The sequence below is a fragment of the Mugil cephalus genome, chromosome 3 (assembly GCF_022458985.1).
Source record: "Mugil cephalus isolate CIBA_MC_2020 chromosome 3, CIBA_Mcephalus_1.1, whole genome shotgun sequence".
Lineage (NCBI taxonomy): Eukaryota > Metazoa > Chordata > Actinopteri > Mugiliformes > Mugilidae > Mugil > Mugil cephalus.
Genome location: NC_061772.1, coordinates 25349985 through 25373120, shown reverse-complemented (window position 1 = coordinate 25373120; position 23136 = coordinate 25349985).

Here is a 23136-nt window from a genome sequence, read left to right as displayed (position 1 = left end):
TACACAAGTGTCTGTAGGATGCACTGGAAGAAGCCTGATGCGAGAGGCCTCTCACTAAACCCGTAGAACACAAAAGCCCCCCACTAACAACATTCTGTTGCCAGACACCACACGATACCTTCAGAAGGCCCATGTCCATTCTCTGATGAGTCACAGTTTTGGAGGCACAGTTGGGGATCTACACAATATTAGGAACATGGTCATAATGTTATGCCTGATCACTGTATATGAAATGTGTTTTTTTCACTCTAGCTTCTTTCTTTTGGATTAATCCTTAGCTACAGGTTCATGTACCACCCATGATTTTTGACAAAAGGGTGCAGTATATAATAGAACAGAATAACGGAATAATGTAATGTATATCATAAGGTTTCCCTTACAGCTATTAACCTTTTTCTTTCTTAACCTCCTTGTAATCTCCTCTTTCCCTCTGTGTATCCCTCACATTCTTTCTTCATGCAGAGCTGACATAGCCAAGTGGACATGTTGAGTTATTGTGCTGGAGGCGGTAGTACTCTGCTGTGCTTCACAGATGATCATTTCCCAATTCCACAGCCGAGGAGCGCAGGGCTGCAGTAATTGCTGCAATGCATCCAGCAGCCAGTCCTTATCTGATGCTGTGACAAGAATAGGCCCCATTTTATTGGTCTCACACCCTATGTAATTCAGTAGAGCTTGCATCATTTCCTGCAGAAGAGATGACCATGATGGTGTCACCCCAGGGTGCCTGATGCTGATTGGATGCACAGGGTGGCCCTGAACAAATAAATCACTTCTCCTCTGTTCAGAGTAGAAACATAAGCCCTATGGGTGACCAACTGCTCTCATCACTGAGACACACAAACACACGCGCACACTTTGCTTAGCACAAACAATTACAGCCTTGATTCCCTAAGCACTAATCAGAGCCAACACAAGACACATGCAGCATACTGGTGAGATCATAATTAAAACCTCTCTCTTGGCGTATTATGTGGCATATCCCAGAAGGAAGACTCTGTGACTGTAAATATATATCACGCTAAACCACCACAACACCAATTACTGTATGGGGCTAATAAGCACACTGGTATGCAGTGTTTTGATTGTCAGAACTCGGAGACATAAGCAGTTTTCTTTTTCACATATTCCACCATTAAAAAGCAGAAGACAAAACATTATAAACTATTAATTCAAAACAATATTTAAGATAATGTGTTTTTAATTAGTGTTTTATTGTCACTGTCTCTGGCTTACTACTTATAGGTGTGTTTTTCTTTGGAGAATGGATGGGATCAGGCAGAATTAATCCGAGCTAGTAATTAACCAGCAAGGGTTCCGGGTGTGAACCTGCTGGGGCTTCCTGTGTGGAGCATGCATGTCCTCCCACAGTCAAAAGACATGCTCGTTGGGTTAATTGGTGATTCTAAATTGGCTATAGGTGTGCACGTGAGCGTGAATGATTTATCTTTAGGTGTTATTTAGCTCTTTGATAGACTGCGGACCTGTCCAGCGTGCACCCCGCCTCTCACCCAGAGACAGCTGCGATAGGCTCCATCTCCCCCGTGGACCTCTGGAGGGCAAGTGGTTACGGATATTGAATAGCTTCCCTTATTCTCTCTAGATCGTCTCCTTTATGGCTGTTACTGTACGACACAATCTTCCCCTTTGTACAGTCGACAGTAAACCACAGCACTTTAACTCTTACTGCAAAGTCATGGAAATGTACAGTATGTTCTATTGGTCTGTTTTTCATATTGTACCTCTATGTGGATTACTTACGACTTAATCTATTCTACACACACCGATCAGGCATAAAATTATGACCACTGTTTGGAGAAGTAAATGGCATTGAGCATCTTGTGACAATACAATGTTCTGCTGGGAATCTTTTGGACCCGGCATTCATTTGTGTGGATGTCACTTGTGTTACTCTACCCAGCTAGACCAGACCAGACACCCCCATTCTCATAGCAATGATTCTCCTTATAGCAGCAGTCATCCCCAGCAGGATGAATGTGTGTGTGTGTGTGCGTGCAAATGGTTTAGGAACAAAAAAAAAGAAAAAAGAAAAACAGCACAAGGAGTTGACCTGGTCTCCAAATTCCCTAGATCTGTGGGATGCACTGGAAGAAGCCTGATCCATAGAGGCCACTTCCCTCAACCCATAGGACCCAAAGACCCCCCCCACTAAACATTCGGTTGCCAGACACCACAGGACACCCTCAGAAGGCCCGTGTCCATTCTCTGATGAGTCACAACTGTCTTGGAGGCACAAGGGAGACCTAGACAATACTGGGAAGGTGGTCATAATGCCATGCCTATACGTATTTTGTGATCAGATGCATGCATTACCAACTACTCAGCAATTAGCTTGCCAGGTAATACTGATGCCATGTACTGCATGTATACAATGTGGAATAATGTCATAATGCTATGTCTGATCGGTGGTGGTTTCAATATCTGCATTTATTGCCGGCGTCAAGAGCACAGCAGCAATCATATGTATCATCAAAGGGGCGGTGAGGTTAGGAAAGGTGATGTCTGCAAAGTCAGTTTTGAAATCTAGATGCTGAGTTTCAAAAACTGTAACTGTGATTGTCTACCCAATTTCCCAAGGCACTCATAATGGTGCAGCCTATTAAAGGCCTAAACTGGCACCTCATCAGGTGTAAAGGGATCAACAAACTAATCGCTGAAAAACCATTTTAAATTCCCACAATCTTTATGGTTGCAACCAATTGGATTAGCGCACAACTCTCCAAGCCTGACTTGAGATAAAATCATCTTTTGTTGCCAGTGGAAAATGTCCACTGCAGAAAGGAATCTGCTTCCTTGGCTCAAACACAGTTTGATTTGATTCACCACTGGAGTAAGCCCTGACATCTCTGTTATTTAATAACAGAACCCTTAAAACATAATTAAAACATGGCATGCAAACCCCATAAGACAACAAAGCTGAATACACTTATTTTGGTCTTAAACCGGTGCTTTGGGGTGTTTTAATAAGGCCGTAACTGTTTAGGAAGTAAAGCTCCGATAGCGTTATGCAGCTTAAGAAGCAAAGTATTGAACCTCCCAATTATAATATGGATTAAAGTTTCTGAAAGAGCTGAATCTCCTGCCCATTCTGATATTTAAAAAGTTCACAGTCAAAGCAGATTTAGTTGATTTAAAGCCCCAGGTGTCTACTGTCATTTCAAGTTTAATTGTATAATTGTATGTATTGTAAAAATTCAAATCCAATGAAAAGTACAGCATCAATGACGATGAATGTTTTCTTCCAACAATGAATCCTTACGTAACCAAAACCTAATTTAGATTATTTGCCTAGCTCGTAAGGGCACAATTCCAAAAGTGACAAGCATTGGAATTCCAAAAATGTGGGTTCTGGTAAAACAACTAAATGATGTACGCAATTGCTATTGACACAAACTAATGAGGGAGTTAAAGAGTCTCAATTTATACAAGTGAAATATCAGAACTGGTAGTACTCAGATAGCAAATAGGTTCTTGAAGGGTAAACAATGGAAGAACTAACAGTGCGTCTTTTCTGTTTGTATCTGCCAGTTTACAGTCTTTGATCAGAAGCACTTCTCAGTCTACGTGTCATCGTAATTAGAGAGGACAGCTTCCTGCACGCACCATCACTCGATATACAGTAAGAGTATATTTTATGCACACATGAAAAAAAAAAATGGAAAAGAAAGCAGCACAAAGAGAGCATAGTTGAACAGCTACCCAAAACGCCTAAAGGATTACACTGCTCCCTTTTGATCCCTCCTTCACATCATGTACCAGTGTTAAAGTACCATTCTGTTGGATTGGTTTAGGTTTTATCTGCGCGTTCTTCTTTATACTGCTTGTTTTTTCATCTGATTGAAAAAGATTATCCCTGTATCTGAAAGGCTTATCGTGGGTATAAAGTGGCTAAAAACAAACAAAAAACAAAAAGACCAAAAAGGGCCAATTCCTGATAAATCACAGGATATGAACAAGCAATTACTATTTGTACTTAAAATGACTGAAATAGACGAAATAGATAGTAAGATTAAAGGGAGATTTTTTTATTTTCAGTTCTCTACACAGCTCTTTGGTGGTTTGCAGAGGTTTATTGTTTTTATAGCTAAAGTATATTTTAAGGATAATAAAAGTAAATATGGTGTTTTTTTTATTGTACTTCATTTTCATAAAGCTTCAAGAGAAGTGCAAGACTCTAATTTGTATGTTTTTGATTTGACAAGCAAGATAAAGCCCACAAAACCTTACAGGCCACATTCAACAGTTTGGTGTTTAACACATACGTCCCCAACTTCCTTGCACTGGCTAAACTGACGCTATATGTCTTCTATATTAAACTCAGCCTACTGCTATTAATAAATATACATTGTTATTAACATTTTGCATTAAATATTAAGCCGTAAAAATAATACAGTCTCAAATATAGTGTTGAGGCAGCTCCTGTATCGCTAAATGAGTGAAGTACTGACGGAAAGATAACGACTTCTGCCGCCATTTATCCCTTCACTAAAATATGTTGGATTCATGTTAATGTGTATTTAAATAAATTTAAATTTGTAGGGGAAATTTATATATTCATATATATATATATATAAAATCAACCAAAGATTTTGACCTGTAGCCAGTCCATCTATATGCTGTCTAAGGTTTAACCTGCCCAGTGACAACTGTCTTTTTACCCATACACAAATCCATCCACTTTTTTCTTTGAATTAATTTCCTCTTCAGCCTAATACAGTCAGTGGGTGGGATGAGAACTTCCAATTCTATCTGGTTTGCTCGATTTGCCCCATTAATGGGCTCCTTTCAATGTAAAGGAGCAACCATAATTTAAGATCAGTCTCTGAGCTTCTCATGTTTCATCTTTCATTAAAACAATTGTTTTAATGAAAGATGCCTAATGCAGCAGATGTGTCATCAAGACTTGGTAGTCTCAAATGAAAGTGCAAGCCTCTTTGTCACAGAACTGATGCTAATGAGTTCCTGTTGGTGCTTCTTACCAATATAGAGCTGAATTCAATAACTCTTACCACACAGACAATGTTATGTACAGACGGGGATTTTCCTAGATTACACCTGGATTACATCTAAATGTGTGACATTTAGGAATTTCAGTTCCTCCTAGTATTTTTTTTTTTTTTTTTTCATCAATTGAACTTTCATCAACTGAAGACTTAGCGCTCAGCATAGAAAGAGAAATGCAATGTGTTTCTGCACGGACTCAAGGTTCATTTATGGAGACTGTTTAAAAGTGTGGCCGCATATGAAATGCATTAACTTATTTTATTCTTTTGTATTTACGTTCTTTAATATTACTGTACTTTTGACTACATTGAAACATACATGCATAAGGCCTAAGGCTGCAATCCTGCTTGTGCTGCCTCTAGGACAGAAATAAAACATCAATAATAAAAGCAAAATAATAATAGTAATATTATTCTGTCTTGTCGCAGATTTCCAATAAATTGATTCCCTGTATCTGACCAGGGAGTGAGCTGTTGAATGTTTTCAGACTCATTTCATTTGATGCCCCCGAGCTACTCTCTCACTGCTCTATAGGGGGAGAGTGGGAACATGAAATCCGAGGTGGTCACTGAGAAAACATTGGTCGCACCAGCAGTTCCTGAAATCCACAGCTTCAAGTTGATTGGTAGGCTGCCTTTGGTTTAACGGAGACACAAAAACCTACTGATAGATATGATCTTCCTATGAAGGAACAGATCTGGTGTCGAGGTACACCAATCGGGAATAACATTATGACCACCTTCCTAATATTGTGTAGGTCTCCCTTGTGTCCCTTCTGTGTCCCACAGTTTTGACTCATCAGAGAAGAGACATGGTCCTAGTGAGGGTGTCCTGTGGTGTCTGACAACAGGATGTTGTTAGTGGAGGCCTTTGGGCTAAAAGGGTTGGGGGGAAGGGTCCTCTGTGGATCGTCCCACAGATCAGTGGTATATCTAGTATATTTGAAGACCAGGTCACCAGGACGCTGGATCTCACTGTTAAGCCTTATTTAGGTGTTGTGGGCCTAACTTAGCGAAACATCAGTGAATGTTCCCCAATGATGTACCACACGCTGTTGGCTAGGCTAGTTAGTTGGTGTCTCCTTGTTGGTAACTAGTGGTAGCTGACTGCTAGCTTGCCGATTGGCCTTTTTTTTCTTTTCCAGTTGTTCTGGGTTTCTCAATGTGTTTGCAGAAGAGAGAGGTGTTGGTTGACATGTAGTCACGTATCCCATCACTTCTTACCAACTGCTGTTGGCTAGGCTAGTTAGCTGGTGTCTTCTTGTTGGTTGCTAGCTGGTAGCTGACTTCTAGCCTGCTGGTCGGTTTTCCAGTTGGACTGAGCTTCTAAATGTGTTTTCCCGCAGATCTTGGCACAAGGGATTGTTTCAACTCATCCTGTGAAATAATGAATGTTTCCATTTATGACAATTTACAAATTTATGGGCAGGCAAGGTGTTATAAAGAGAAACAAAGTCCTGTTGAACCATTGCTTTTTCCATGTGGTTGATTTATTATTCCCTTTTGGAGTTTTACAGGTGTCCTTATTATGGGGAGGGTGTGTCTGGTCTAGGTGGGTGATACATGTCGAAGGAACAAATGCCAGGTCCAAACAGCGACACGACAGTCAATGCTATTCACTTCTCGTGTCAGTGGTTTTAATGTTGTGGCTGATCGGTGTAAACCACAAGCCTTAACAATTGACAGAAGTTGGAATGAGCGCTCCCAGGGATTTTTGTATCTGCTCAGGATGCAGTTCCTTGTCTCAGAGGTTGCTGAAGCTTGGAAAACTTGCAGCAAGGCTTTGCAGTATATCAGATTTGTCCTTAAAAGTTTGCAGGCTGTGGATACTGTTGAGCAGCTACTGACGTGTCCCTTCATCACGCACCCCTCACAAGTTTTAGTTAGCACAATGAAAAGTGGTCTCTAAATGTGTCCACTAAGAATTCACAGGTGTATTCTAATCCCATTTATGTGTGTCATCCTCCCAAGGTCATTATATTTCACAAAACCGAAAGAGTATTGCGTGAAGGTTATCACTCTAAGTCATTTGTTTAACTTAAAACAAAAAGTAAAAATCTCATTTCTTTACAGAAGGGATCATTCTTCAGTGAGGATGCATATTTCCCCCAGGATAAGAAGTTTTGGAGGATGGTCATGTGTCAGTGGCAACTCTGCAGATAACTGTGTCAGTCTGGTTTCATCAGACTGTTAGAGGAATTTAAAAAACAAAAAAAAAAAAAGGTGGGAAAGGCTGAGAAATGCGGTGATGAAAAGATAGTGGAAGTAGACTTGGAAGGGAAATGTCTATCAAGATTCATGAAAAAAGACTGAATGTCAGGTCCTGCACTGTTCTCAGTCATTAGTAGTGAGAAAAAAAATCACTCTGGCATTACAGAGCTAATGTCCTGCAGTCTCTTCCATCAGGAGCACCCAAGATGTGCCTCCCCTGTCTAGTCCATAAACCTTTCATGAAGAGGGAGGGAACGAATGTGGGTAAGAGGAAGAGGAAAGAGGGAAGCTGCCAAAAAACACAGATGGATCAAATGTGGAGCGGGACTGAGGGAGAGACAAAAGGGACTTTAAAAATATAGATAAATGAAAAGTGAAATAAAGAAAGGGCTGAAGTGTCAAATGTATATGCCAAATGGTATATAGGACAGTGAAGGGGCACTGTACATAGCCAAGGATGTAAAGCAAATAAAAAGAGATGCACGCTAAGGGAATGGATAATAAGGTCAGAGGTTAGGTACGGTGGTTCCATCTGAATCTGGAGCTTCAACTATGTTCCCAACATGAACATCTGTGCTATAGCATTAATATATAGGATTAAATTGCCTTATTTCTAAAGCATTGGAATAAAAAAAAATAAATAAAAAAAACTCATCTCGCATCAGTGATATTGTTTCTGGCCTCTGCATTTAACCCATGCATAACACGCATTCGTCTAGAAGGAAAGATAATGCCCACTCACTCCACCGACATTCACTCGGCCACAGGCCTGTGTGTCTAACAGCCAGGCCATTGCTGCCTTTGCATGAATCACACTGTCGTGTGGAAACAGGACGGAAGAGTAAAAGGTTCACAGAGGAGGGCAAGGTCCACATAAATATGCATTATAGATTTTTTTTTTTCCTGTATTGTATGTGAAGCCTCTTCCATAAATGTATAAGCAAGTGGCTCACTCGTGATTCCATGCAGCATAAAGAAAGTGTTAACTAACTAGGAAGTCTGAGGTTGACCATTATTTTCTGAGCTTCACACTTTCTTTTGTATAGCGAAGACGTGGCCTCTTAACCTAGGAAAGATGTGCCATTGTTTGGTGGTGCAGTAGAGGTGACCACAGTATATCAGCAGTGCTGCATAGAACATACAGTGTGCTCAGAGGATGGAGTTATATAAAGGTAGTAATAAAGGTAGTAACAGAAGACAGTAACCTTACGTCACAGAAAAGGTTACGTGTCCTTGTAGGTGAAAACGTTTTTATGTGTGTGCCTGTGTCAGGCTGCATCCTGCTGGAGATGGCTGCTGTCATCGATGGAGAAGTGACATCAGCGAACGAACCAAATCAATTGACCAACTCTTTAAAACTAATACGGCGCAGTTGCGAGCTGTACTTTTTGTTTTTTTGTTTGTTTGTTGCTTATTAGTTGCCCTAATCTGAATGATTCTGATCCAAATCTGGATGCTCATTTCAGAAATAAAACCAGGCTGGCATCTTAAAAATGAACAAAAAATAAATACATATCAAAATGAGCCATTTTTCTTTTCTTTGAAAGGAATAGGTGCCCAAGATCTGCCTCCCTTCAAAGAGCCATTAATCATTAATGTCTATCCGTCAAGGAGAGGCATTCACCTGGTCTAGGTCTAGGTGGGTGCTACATGTCTAAGCAACATCCACACAAATGAATGCCAGGTCCAAAAGTTTCCCAGCAGAACTTTGACTTGTCACAAGATGGTCAATGTTATTTACTTCTCCTGTCAGTGGTTTTAATGTTGTGGCTGATTGGTCTAGTTGTTTACAAGACTTTCAAGGAGGATTCATGATATAAATGTTTTATGTCAGCTGGTCGCACGCCGTTACAGATGAGTTATTGTCACATTTTCCAGCCTCCCGAAATTACCATCTCTTGCATAAATACTATGTGATTAACACTTTACACCATAAAATAGTTGGATACCTGGAAATCAGGTGGTTGCAGCAGACGGGTGCACTTTGTTATTTTTGCTTTCTTAATCTAGACCCGCATCGCAATATTTTAATCTACAGACAATAAAATGTAAATTTTAAATATATATTTTTTAAATGTATTAGTGTAGATTGGACAACACAAAGCTGTTGCCTTGTAAACGTGTTAGGCTTCCACAGAATGGAAAGCAGAACAAATGAAATATTTGTTTTTATTGATTTAAGGAAGGACGATCAAGCATGTAGGGGAAAAAAAACGGTATTACTTTTAAAACCCAAGTGATATTTTATGAACTGCTTGATTACACACACAAGTTTGTGGATAACGGCCACTTTTTCTTTAGTGCGGTGAAGGGGTCCATGCCTCATAGACCACAAATAAGAAGCATATCTCATCTGTTTCAATATTGCAGAAAGCTCCCAGGCTCATATGTCCCCAACACCTCCCAGAGAGGCAGCAAATAGATAAAAATGACACACCTTTTAAGTTCCCTGTGGATAAATGCTTGGTTAAGTGTCTCCTCAACCAGTATATTGTTGGCTGGTAAAGAAGTTCTGTTTGATACGTGTATATAAAAAACAATTTACACTGTAAGTTGTCCTGTTACAAGCAGGGCCGGGTAGGCTACTCACTGTTGTCAATTTATTTTGATCGAGTTACAGCTTTCTGTCTGTTTTGAGAACGGAGAAAAAGAGCATGACACACTTTCTTGTGTTGCCCTCTATTGAGCTGTGCCTGCAGGGTTCTGTCACATCTGGTAACATGATTTAGCCGATGTAGTTGCCAAAAAAAATGTGGATTTGTCTCTTTGCTTAGTATTTCTTGAGGAATAATGTTTTGTCTCTGTTAACCATGGGCTATTTTTCACTACGCTGACTTCTTTGGGGCCGTATTATCTCAACAGACAGCCCAGGATGTTGGAAATGTATTTGTGAAATGTTAAAATTCACAAATGGTTCAGTATCCTACTTTTTTTTTTTTTTTTTTTTTTTTTGGCTTTACCCTGCTTGGTTATCAAGCAACATGCATATGTATTGCGTGAAGTGTTGACATATCTGCAGCAGCTCTATCTCTAAATACATACGAGAGCTTTACGTGCTTTGAAGTTGAAGCTCAGACGGCTCTGTGTGCTCTTCGGATTGTCCTTGTCAATACGTGCCATGCACACGCAAAAAAAAGACAAAAAGAAATGTGAAATAGATGAACGTATTTACCCCATACTGTCAGCAAGGGATGTTGACCAATCCATCTGACTCAGCACTTTGTTGCAGTGCGACAACTTTGATAAATACAAATATGCGAAAGTGTTTGAGACAGATCTGACTTTTCTTTCTTTCTTTTTTTTATGCTGTCTGTTCCCTTTATAACCGTGGTGATTTCAAAAATGACATTTCTGTTGATGAAAATGTGTACAGTACTGCACATTTTGATGTATTTTCATTTGTAAGCGCCTCGACATTTGGACTGTGACAGAATATATGGTAAACTAATAAGTGCATCAGTTTGCTGCAGTCTTTCCTGAGTGGGAGGAACTGTGTATTATTTTTATTGAGTGGAGCCTGCTATATCACAGCCAAGTTCATTGTAACACATTGTTTAGAAACTGCCTTGTTAAAAGCGATTGATTTTGAAAGTGCAATAACTTTCTAATAACTTAACATTTAACCAATAGAGTACAGTGGCAGTACAATCTAATTGTGGAATAGTATCCATGCATATGTTTCATTCTGAAACGCCTTCTGTCTCTCTCTTCCCCATGAACAAGGTACTCTAACTAAGGCTTTACATTAGTGGGAAATGTACTGCATACATTAAAAATAGGTTTTGCTCCAGACTCATGCATTCTGCCTGATTGACAAAATCAAAGCTCCATCAATAACTAAAGCACACTAGAAAAGCTTGAACCAAAGCCACGGATCATTCTGGACAAGGCAGTTTCACAGAGACCTGTGACGTACGTGTTTGTTTGCCATTCTAAATTAATGTGCCAGTATTAAGTTGCAGGTAAAGGCGGCAGCAGCTGAGCCTCAGCCTGAAAGCTTGGAGCAAGGGTTATTTGTATAACCGAGGTAAAGATGGATCGGTCAACGACGGTTGAAAAAAAAAGGGATAACTAGCTTCTCCGGATAAACAGCTCCTCAGGAAAAGAGGTAATTGGGCCTGAATCGGGGCCTAAATAACATTTTATAATGCCACGATGAAGCTAGCAGCCTGAATGTGAGGGACAGCTGCAGGGGCAAGAGGAGAAGAGGTACAGGTAAGAGTGAGGGTGTTTAAAGAAGAAGGAGTCTGACAAGAGGAAAAGAAAGACTATCTGTGTATAGCAGGGGAGAGAGAGAGAGAGAGAGAGAGAGTGAGAGTGCATAAAACTTCATCTCAACTGACACTTTAAATAATTTAGCAGAATACAACACTATTCCCGGTTCTTGAGATTGACTGCAATCATCAAATCCGTAGCTGAGCACTGAAAAAGACCCTTTCCTTTTTTTAGCTAAGGATTGCTAAACAAGTTCCAGGAACACAGTGGGGCAGACGCACAAGAAGCAGTTAGCAACTCGCAGTAGCCACGGACTAGAAACCTTTGGAAACATGTGGACCGGTACCAAGCTGAAATAATGTCTTTAAGACAAGATAATGACCAGTTTACAGCTTTCTGAGAGAGAGAGAGTAGTGACAGCATGAAACATATATATAGGGTTGGGAAGGTTACTGTAAAACATAGGTCTTCAACAGGCGGTCCTCAACTCCTACGGGTCCGTGGAGGTACTGCAGTAGGGGCCGCAAAATTATTTTTTATATTTAAATGATTTTTTTTAATCCTCTAATGTCTATAAATACACTTTAAGGTGAATCCAACATATTTTACTAAAGGTATAAGGGATATCTTAATACTAAATGCAAAATGCAAAATAATAAGTTTAATATAGAACACATATAGTAGGTAGGGGGTTCCTACTTTAAAATATAATCCAGTACAATTAAAAATTACCTGTTAAAAAGTGTAATCAGTAATTTACTATCACAATATAATAGTAATGGACCTGATTACCTTTTGTTCACTTCAATCCCAAACATGCAAATAAAGACAATTTATTGGAGAAACAATTAAAATATAATTTTAGGCTGCACCATGATGGTTGCTGTTATTTGATGGAGGTGAAAAGTTTCCAACGTGCAAATGTAGTTTCATCAGCCGTGGCCTCATTTTCTTCAGAGGCTCCAGGCTACTGATCCATGGGCAGCGTGGATACATCATGGCATGAACATAGACCCACTGGCATGATCCACAGCTGATCCAGTTTGTGTCATAAAGTGTCGCATTGCATGTGACACTGTCACGTCTGCTGCTTGTCAGATTTAAAACATGTAATCCTGCTCAGTAGCCCGCGTTTGTATAAAATATACTGGTAATCGGATTACATGTTTTTTCCCTGTTTTTTTGATTTTTTTATATTCAGTTACTGTTTTTTGTAACGCTGTTACATGTAACCCATTACTCCCCAAGCCTTTGCATATATACATATACACACACACACATATACATATATACACACATATACATATATATGTATTGTGCTTTGTACATCCCACGCAACCACACAAACAAAGACTTACACATACAGAATTTAATAGTCCGTGAAGCACTACAAACAAGAACAACATTCATTAAAAAGAGCGAGAACTGTGGAAACACTATCGTAGGTGAGGAAACACCAGAGGCTGGATAAAACTAACAACAACCGGGTAAAATCAGTCAATAAATATCAACTCCAAAGTAGCAGAAATGGAATAAAACATAAGAGCATAAAGTGAAAAAATCGAACTGAAAATAATAAAAATGCTAAAAGACAAACAAGTGATAAAATTCCGTTAATAACAGAATAAAATTGCCAACTAATACAACAGTAAAAGAGATCACAATTTTAAGTAGTTAATAAATCGAGAATAGATTGTTAAGATTCAATTAAAAGCCAAACTGAAAAGGTAGTTCTTGAGTTTGCTTTTAACAATATCGGCACTTTTTGCAGCTCCTCTAATATTAGTATTGTCTTGTTAAATATCCTTATATTCTATTACTATTAAATACTTATTTACTCAATAGCCACAGCTTATTTCCTACTTTTGAGTTGCTGTTTGCACTTCCAGTTAGATACCAAACTGCATTTCAGTGCGTATGTACGTGGACTATATGCAATGACAATTACGTTTAATCTATTCTAGCAATTGGCAGCCAGAGTCCTGAATATCCGTGATATCTGCTGATCACAATTACAAAGTGATGGGTGACTAGTGGATCGTTGTACATGCATTTTAAATGGGAAATCAAGATTAAAATCACATTTAGGCGGACACTCATATTAGTGGTTTGATTGGATGTGGAATACGTCTGGCACATGGCCATGTTATAAAGCTAAACAGTACTATCCGCTACTCTTCATGTTGTTAGCCACAGCATGAGTTAAAAAAATAAAAATAAATAAATAAATAAAACAAGACAGGGGTAACACGGTAAAACAGCAATATCTGCAGCACACACCCACGCACTCACTTAACATCCACCGTGGGTTGATACATGATAAAATATTGATAGTGACTAATGGTTCCGTCTTACATTTTCTTGTGTGCCTGATAGGTGTAGCACCGTGGACGACACGTACCAGACAGTGCATGTGGTGAATCATTAATATTCACCATGAATACTGGATGGATTCTTCATTCCGCTGAAGTGCTGCGAATACTTGAGACAGAGCCCTTTGACACTTGATAAGGATGTCTATCTGTTATCAGATCACACATATACACCGATCAGCCACATCATTAAAACCACCAGTGCTTTTGGACCTTGGCATTCGTGCGGATGTTATTTAGACTTGTACCACCCTACCTAGACCAGACCAGGTACCCCCCAGCAAAGACACACCTTGATGGCAGCAGCCATCCACAGCAGCCTGACACACACACAAAAACGAAAAAACTCAAAAAAACATGAAAACCTCAAGGTGTTGACCTGGCCTCCAAATTCCCCAGATCCTAAACTGATCAGGTATCTGTGGGCCCCTCCCCTCAACCCACAGAACCCAAAGGCCCCCCATTAACAACATTGTGTTGCCACCACACCACAGGACACCCTCATAAGGCTCATGTCCATTCTCTGATGAGTCACAATGTATATTCTAAAGGTTAGTGGATTTTTCTTCATGTTTCTGTAGATAGAAAGGATAATATTTTTGCTTGATCCTTAACTTTCAGCTGTCACTTTTTGGTGGAGCTATCATTAATTTCCTATCCTTAACCATCCCATAGTGTCCACATCTTGGATGATCGGCTAACTTAGCAATAGCCGGAGGATATTAATTAGAAAAATCAACACTTTAATCACTCAAGAGGGATGGAGGGTGGAGGGTGGTAGCTGTTGTCTGTCAGCGAGGCCTTTTCAGTGCATTTGGCTGGACAGGAAAATCCCCATGGCAGCACACATGGAAAAGGGCATGATGGAGCAGATGGCTACCCCCTTACCCTCTTTACTCATGCCTGCCAGACAGACGATGCTACAGGTGCAACAAGATGTCCAGGCTGGATCGAGGCCCAATCCCAGGTGCTCCCCTCCTTACTCGCTCCTCTTTCTCACTCAGAGTTTTATCCAAACTCAACCTCTTCCCCCCCCCCCCTTTTTTTTTTTTTTGGTTTCCCTCCTTCCATTGGGTTCGTTCTCGTGCTGCTTACCTCAGGCCAAAAGATGAGTTGGCCGCATTCGCAGGCCAGGTGAGGGGAAGTCAACTGCAGCCAAGGAGAAAGCTGACATATCTATTAGCCTGAGGGGGCTGTCCAGGTGGCTTCCCTGGTAGGTAACATTCAGTTTCTGACAGGAAGCATGGCAAAGAAAATGATGTGGATTTTAGGCTTTTCCAAGCCACAGAAGATGCCAGAAGTGTGGGTGTGGTGACTGTTAAAAACTGGAAGTGGAGATAAATTAAAGTCACTCCATCCACATGTCACGACTAAATACAGAAACAGTTGAAGGTGTAGCTCAGTCTGCTGAATCTGGTTAGACACAGTGTTGTGTGTTTACAGCAAAACGTTTGTTAGCACGCTCCGTGTAGAAAGCTTAGTATAGAGCAGGTTAACCATATGGGACAAAAAAATAAAGTTTGACCAGTGGATGAACAAATTTGATAACTATCCATGTTATAGCTGTTGTTAGACCTGGGAGGTACCGCTTCGTACCAAATACCGGTATTTTTTTCCGTTATGATATGAATTTTTAATATACCCGCATACCAGTGTATTTGATTACACAATGTTTGGACGAGACACTGTTTCAGACCAGACCAGGACAGTCCCTGTTTTGGGTGACCTGTCTCCCGGCTAATGCTGTCCCCAAAAGTGTCCCCAATTTTAGCTTTTTATGAATGAAAAAAAAATAAATGTTGCACACCAACTACAGTTATTACGGTAGCTGGTGCTGCTATATTACAGTTTAAATATGTTTAGATATGAATAAATATGTCAAAATAAATGAAACCCTAATTGGCCCGATTTTTTTTTTCCATTTCATCTTGATAACAATTATTTATTTATTTGTTTTTTATTTTATCTCTGTGCTGCAAATGTCCCCAGATTTCCACATCAGCAGGCAGCGCTACCACTGGCCATGAAAACCTGTTTTACTACTAGTGTGTGATTATTCTACAATATTAACTCATCATCACAGTAAAATAGTCCATTCTTAGTCAATCTACTGCATTAATTCCTCTCTCAGCCTGTAGAAAATGTTATAAACACATGATTTTGCATGAAAAAAAAAAAAAAAATAGCGTGATATACATTTTTGGTTACACTGCCCCGCCCTAACTGTCGTGACATGATTCAAACTGAACCAGAAATTTTAAGCTTGTGTGTCTGGAACACATTTTATCTCAAAGAATCCAGTGATAATATTAATATCCTAAACTTTGTTAAGTCAAATAGAATTTCTACTCATATACCATACACATGTCCAGTTATCATGGACAAACCAGACTGAAAGCAATGAATCATCAGTTTGTTAGCGATAAAGCTAGGATACTAATTATGTCAGTTTATTAACAGCACAGTCTGGCCAGAATTATGGATTTTCTGAAATTACGATTTGGTGTATTAAAGTAAAGCTCATGATTAAAGGAAATGTTTTTCAGTTGTGGTGACATCTCAAAACCTTTCAGACGCTACTGTGTGCAAAACACGCTCACATAAAATATCTCAGGGCCGACTTTACTGCTGGTGCGAATCAATGGCAGCAACCTTGCACTGGGGAAATAGCCATTTCAACGGTTTAAAGCAGCCTGCAATCATTTTATAACACGAAAGAACAGCAGAGCTTTTAGACAAACGAAAGAAGCTGATTCCATGGCTATGCACAGTCGCTTTCATATTTACTTTTTGTGGATCTTCTTTAAACACAACAGTTTAAATGAGCCTTCACTACGGTGTCTTTGCCGTGGCCAGAACCTGATTCGACTGGCAAAATTAAGGACATGAAGATATTTCACTGCCATAACAGATCAAATGCAATAGCGATTTTCACCAAAGGAATGCTCTACACGTCCTGAGAATTTAATTGTAATCCAGCCATATATCTCAAAGGAAGAAGCTCTCACTCCACACGCATTGTTCTGAATTTTAAATATATTTCTGTGTGTAAGGGAGAAAGACATGATGAGAAAAGTGGTTTAGCTGAGCAGAAAGACAAGGGGTCAAGAGAAGTCTGAGGGAGTGATTCACTCCTCATTTGCCACCGTTGTTAAAGACATTGAATTTCATTTATGAGATCTATATTTGTTTATGGTATAGACATCACAAAAAATAATGTTTTTTTTTTTCTTCTTTTTTTTTACAGCCAAAGTATGTGGATCCCATCTTGAGGTATACTGTTGTTTTCTTCCACAGCTAGTCACAAACATAAATGAATGTTGTACTAACGAAATGGCCTCAAATTGCCTTTAGTCACCATCCGGCTAAGTCGGAAAGACCACTGTGGCCACTCTTAAGAGCAGCAGGTGAAGAAATTCTGCTCGCCCTTCAGGAAAAAAATGACGAGCAGATGCATATAGAACCCAGGAGCACTAAGTGGTGCTTGAAATGGCAACTCTAGCTAACAAGTCTGAACAGCATAACAGTAGTTGGTCCTTAATGGAGCCCAGAGCCTATGCAGTGATTTATGTTGAAACGTAGGCAGCTTTAGTTGAGCACTAAATGTTAGTTATGCACTTCCTTTGGTCTCTGTTGGTATCCTATTTTCTCCTTTATCCGTAGCAAATAAAGTTATTTCATTGACGTGAAATATACATTTGATTTGACATATGTTGCCAGAACTGGCACCAACAACTTCCTTCCACATGCACACTAAGGCATCACAAACCAGACATTTCAATGGCTTCCCATCCACAGGCCACAACACCTGCTGCTCAAACCAAACTAAAGGACCTGTTCCTAAGAACTGGACCATTTTTTCTTTGCTGCCATTCAAAGTTTCCTGTCTACTGACTTGAGAATTTCAAGGATGGATAATTACATCCACTATCCAGTCTACAGTTTTTGATAATATATCCTTCTTTCCGATGCACTCACTGTACAGAATATGTATTGTTTTTCCTGTCTCCCTTGACAGACCTGGGACAAGCTGCCAACCTGACGTCTTGACTTAATTAAAAAGAGAAATCGCTTCGGAATATGGATACGTTCATTCAACTGCTGCCCCATGCACGTGTGCTCACTGACAATGGCATGGGGTTGAGCACTCATTTTTCTCAAGTAATGGCAAGTATACCAACCATCTTACACATTTAATCCACAAAAGCAACGTAGAGTCAAAGCAGGTGAATAGAGACAAGAACCTCGGTGATGGATAGAACGTGCTTCACAACAGCAAAGTTAACCACTGGAACTTTTGCAACAATTGCAACCAGAGGATGAGACAACCACTTGGTTGTTCATGCTCTGGCACTGATGGACAACATTACCTTAAACTAGTTCCACCAGACCAAACTATTCTCTGCCACATTCATTTTCTTTGTGAACCACGAAAACTTGGAGTTAGTGAAGAGCATTGTTTTAGAGAACAAACATGTTAAATTGTGTGGGTTTATGCAAATAATCTGCAGGTTATCTGGGTTCAAATGCGCTGACTGTTCAGGGTTCTGTCATCCACCCACTAGATCACATTCAAGAAGCTGGTCTCTCATTTGCCATTTTGTTGTGAGAGAAAAAAAAATAATGTACCCTGCATATTGCAGAAAGTGCTGATTTTAACAAGACATATCTGTTTGTCTGCAACAACAAGCCATTTGCTGATTGAATACAAGGTAGTTTCTTTTTGTGGTTCCTGTTCTTGAGTTTAGGAATTAATCAGACAGCCATCAAAGTAAGGACTGCCCAAGGACTGCCCTGTTTTTAAACGGTTACAAGGCTGATGCAAAGACCAGATAAACTGTAAACAGCAAGACAGTTACCCTATAAACCTATGATGTAAATGCCAAGTGGAAGAACATGTCTAAATGGGTGACAAAACATTCTCGAGGAATGCAAACACAAACCGCTTTCCCTTGTCAATACCATCTGTGCAGGAGCAAATGTAAGACTGCTGCAGCAAAGCAACATCAGAGGTGGTCTGCACAGGCCCTGAATAATAATACATGTTGAAATGTGAATATGCCTTTGGTACATGTATATGCTTGTGGTATGCTCAGTTGGGATAAGTGCAAGCTGTGCACATCGGACATATTTTGAGTAAAACCAACATGTAACCTTTCAGTCAGACAAATGAGGATGAGGATTAAACTCATTGTTCAGCCTTTGTAACATAATGTATGCGTCATATTCTGAAGGAAGGACATTCAGCTAAATAATTTTACCCTACAGAGGCCAGTAATTAGCTCTGCAGCATCAAAACTGCCAAAAAAATACCAACAGAAGAAGATAAAAGAAGAAGAACACAAACTGGTGACACTTTTCCAGTGATAATTGAGCTTTTTTAATTAAGATGTTAATAAAACTAATAGAAATTTGAACGTATATACTATTCAGCCACATCTTTAAAACCACTGACAGAGGAAGTGAATAATATTGACCATCTTGTGACAATGCAATATTCTGCTGGGAACCTTTTGGACCTGGCATTTGTGTGGATGTTACTTAGACTTGTAGCACCTACCTAGACCAGACCAGGCATCCCCACCAATTCATGGGTTTCACGGTGACGTCACACCGTCTCAACGGCGCTATCTTTAGGACCGTCAGATACCGGAAGTACGCTGTCAATATGCCGTCTATCTGCTGTGCGGTCGGCTGCGATAGAGCTAAGGCTAAAAATACGGGACTTACGTTTTACAATATCCCCCAAAACAATGAAAGAAGACATAGATGGGTCGTTGCCATTAAAAGGGATCACTGGACTCCCAAAGAACACTCCAGACTCTGTGCTGAGCACTTCATCTCAGGTAAGTTATGTTTACGTACGTAGCCAAGCGTTAGCATGCTAACAATCGCAATATTAGTCACAGAATAAAAATAGCCGCGATAAATTAACGCTTCAGTATTGTTTCAGATAATTAAGATTACTTCGTTGTGTTTAATTTAGATTGAATTAACAGTTAGTAAGCCAAAAACAAGCTATCAAATGTAACGTTCGTGGTAGTTTTAATCGGTCAGAAAGCTCTTAAAGTAGTGAATAAATACATAACTTACCTTTACCATGATCAAAAACATTTATTGGTCCTCCAGGTGATAAAGTTTTGCCTCGGTGACCCAACCTGAGGTGAAGTACCGGTAGGCTTCGGTGCTCTTGTAAGCCTTCAGGGACTCGCCGGTGAAGGGGGATGGATTATGAATTAGATAAATGTATATGTCAGCAAAGGACAAATTTGGCAAATTTAAGGCAGATTGAAGGGAAATTAGCATTTCAAGGGCAATTAAGTAGGGATCGAAACCCAAAATACCAATTTTCTTTAAATAGCGTTGTTTTTCGGAAGGTAAAAGATGCGCATTTGCCGTTTGACTGGCCATTTTTCTCGGGGACCGGGTGGTGGCGCTAGGTCCTAAATGGCCTTTTAATGGCAGCGACCCACCTCTGTCTTCTTTCATTGTTGTTGGGGATATTGTAATTTTAGCCATAGCTCTATCGCAGCCGACCGTACAGCAGATGGCATATTGACAGCGTACTTCCGGTATCTGACGGTCGTAAAGATTAGCGCCGTTGAGACGGTGTGACGTCACCATGAAACCCAGCAGCCATCCCCAGCAGGATGCAGCCCTAACACAGGCACACACAAAAAAAATGTTTAGGAACAACTTAAAAACAGAACAAGGTGTTGACCTGGCCTCCAAATTTACTAGATCCCAAACTGATCAAAAGAGCCCCCTTCCTTCAAACCCATGTCCATTCTCTGATGAGTCACAACTGTTTTGGAGGAACAAGGTAGACCTTCATATTACTAGATGGGTGGTCATAATGTTATGCCTGATTGGTGTTTGTATATCAAATGTGATTATTTGGAAATCATGTGATTAAATATTTTAAACTGTAGACACACCCAATATTCATACACGTACCAGAATTCCATTTTGTACCAGGGTAAATCAGTTCTTGAAGCTGATGTGTTAGAAGCAGAAAAAAATGGGAAAGTGGTAACAATATGAGCGACTTTGACGAGGGTCAAACTGTGATGGCTAGACATCTGGGTCAAAGCATCTCAAAAACAGCAGGTCTCTTGCGGGGTGTTCCTAGCGTGCAGTGGTTAGTACCAACCAAAAGTGGTCCAGTGAAGGACAACCGGTGAACCGGCAACAAGGTCATGAGCGCCCAAGGCTCAATGATGCACATGGGAAGTGAAGGCTGTCTGGAGTCATGCGATGCCACAGAAAAGCTTGGGTATCGTAACACCGGCTATGAACGAAAGGTGTCAGAACACGGCGAATCCCAGCTTGAGGTGCAGCAACCCAACGTGACGGTTTGCATTTCCGCGTCATTTTTCCTCAGAAAGTCAGTTTGGACAATTTCAGGCACAAAAGAGATTTTATCAACTCTTTGTGAAAGTAAAGCAAACAAACAGCAAGTACTGTCAGTACATCCCACGAACAACCAGAGTTGGGGAGAAAAAAAAACAATCCAGAAGCTGTGATGCTGAAAAAATATTCAATAATTGATCCACACAGGAGGCAGGATTGAAGTGGTTAGATGAAGACTACTACTTCTAACCTGAGATATTTTTACCCTCTTAGTTCTTCAGCCATCCCTGCTACAGATAGGTGCTTTCTGGGTGTGCCATGTAACCAAAGGCTGCTCTGTAAATCGTCTGCAGATTTTATAATGTTCTAACAACAATACGCCGTCCTATTTTGTAATGTGTTTGATAAGGTTCAGGTTGCTCTGTTTTTGCTGCTTGTAAACTAAATCATATTTAAGTGACGTGGACTTTGGGTTTAGTGAGCAAAGAAAAAAAATTCCATTTAAAGAAAGATTTTTTTTTTTTTTTGATCACATACAAACTTACAAAATCACGAAACCAAAACCAGACTCTGCATGTGTTCATTAAAATCAACACTAAATCCTGTTATAGTTGCACTTGCACATAGTTGTTTCTGTTTCTTGGCAGCTAGATTGTTCAAGCATCTTGGAGAACTTGCCAGAGTTCCTCTTTTGATTTCGTCTGCCTCCACTGTTTCTTCATCTATCCTCACACTGACTCCGTAATGCTGAGATCATGGTTCTGTGGGGATCACACCATCTGTTGGAGGACTCGTTGTTCCTTCTTAAGATACTCCGTTATGAATCGGGTGTGATGGATAAGAATCTCAAAACATCTGCAGCCTGAAGTAAAACACTTACAGTACTGAAGATGAAATGAAGCCGTTATGTTTCTTTTATGATCTGAAGTGATTTACCCGTTCTTTAAAGCCTGAATCGGAGGACAAACGCATCATTTTAACACTGAAATGAGTTCCAAAGATCTGTGTGAATTTAAAGTGGATACTTCTGTGGTCTAAAGTCACTTATCACCGTGTTTCCTCACCTCTAATCACAACAAATGAAAAACAGGCATAGCTAGTACCCAGAGGTCATCCCTCAACTGAACATTTGTCTGGCTTAATGAGATAATCACAAGAGGGCCCCAGTTTTGTATCAGAGGTTCTGCTGTTTTAGGAAGACTGCAAGGTTATGTTGTAGATAACTGCAGCACCTCAGATTTTTGATTTTGTTTTATTTTTATTCCAAATATGCAATCAATACAAGGCTTCCCAGTTGCTACCACACAAATCCCCCTCACAAGACAATACAGAAAAATGAAAACCTGAGGAAGCAAACAACAACAAAACACAGAACAAAAGACTGAATGACACAGGATGGTTAAATGTTTGGGGTTCAAGTGTTATTGAGTATCAGCCTTTAAATCTACTGCATGCAGTTCCTTAGCCACGCTAGAATTTAATGTCAACTCTCCATTTATATACATCTCATCAGAGACCGGACATGAGTCTTCTGAGGGTGTCCCGTGGTGTCTGGCAGCTGAATGTTGCTAGTGGGGGTCCTGTGGGTTGAGGGGAGGGACCTCTGTTTTCCAAAAGGAAAAATTTTGCAATTTCTATTCTGTTGATAAATGAGCCAGTTAAATATGTATATAAAAAGTGTTTATCACCAAAATTGTAGATCACCAAAAACAGTAAATCCCGCTCTGGGATTTTTTTACAGAATGCAATACACCTGTGCACACACTGCTGAAAGAAGCCGCACCTTCTGGAACTGCACTTCCCAGAAGGTGCGGCTTCTTTCAGGCTGTTTATTGTCAATGCTCGGATGAAGGTCTTAAGACTGAAAGCTTAAAAATATTAAAGTGACACCACTGCACAAATTCAAGTGTCTCTCTTCTTTGGACTCTTGACTTTTCCAGCACCTTGACAAAGACTGGGCC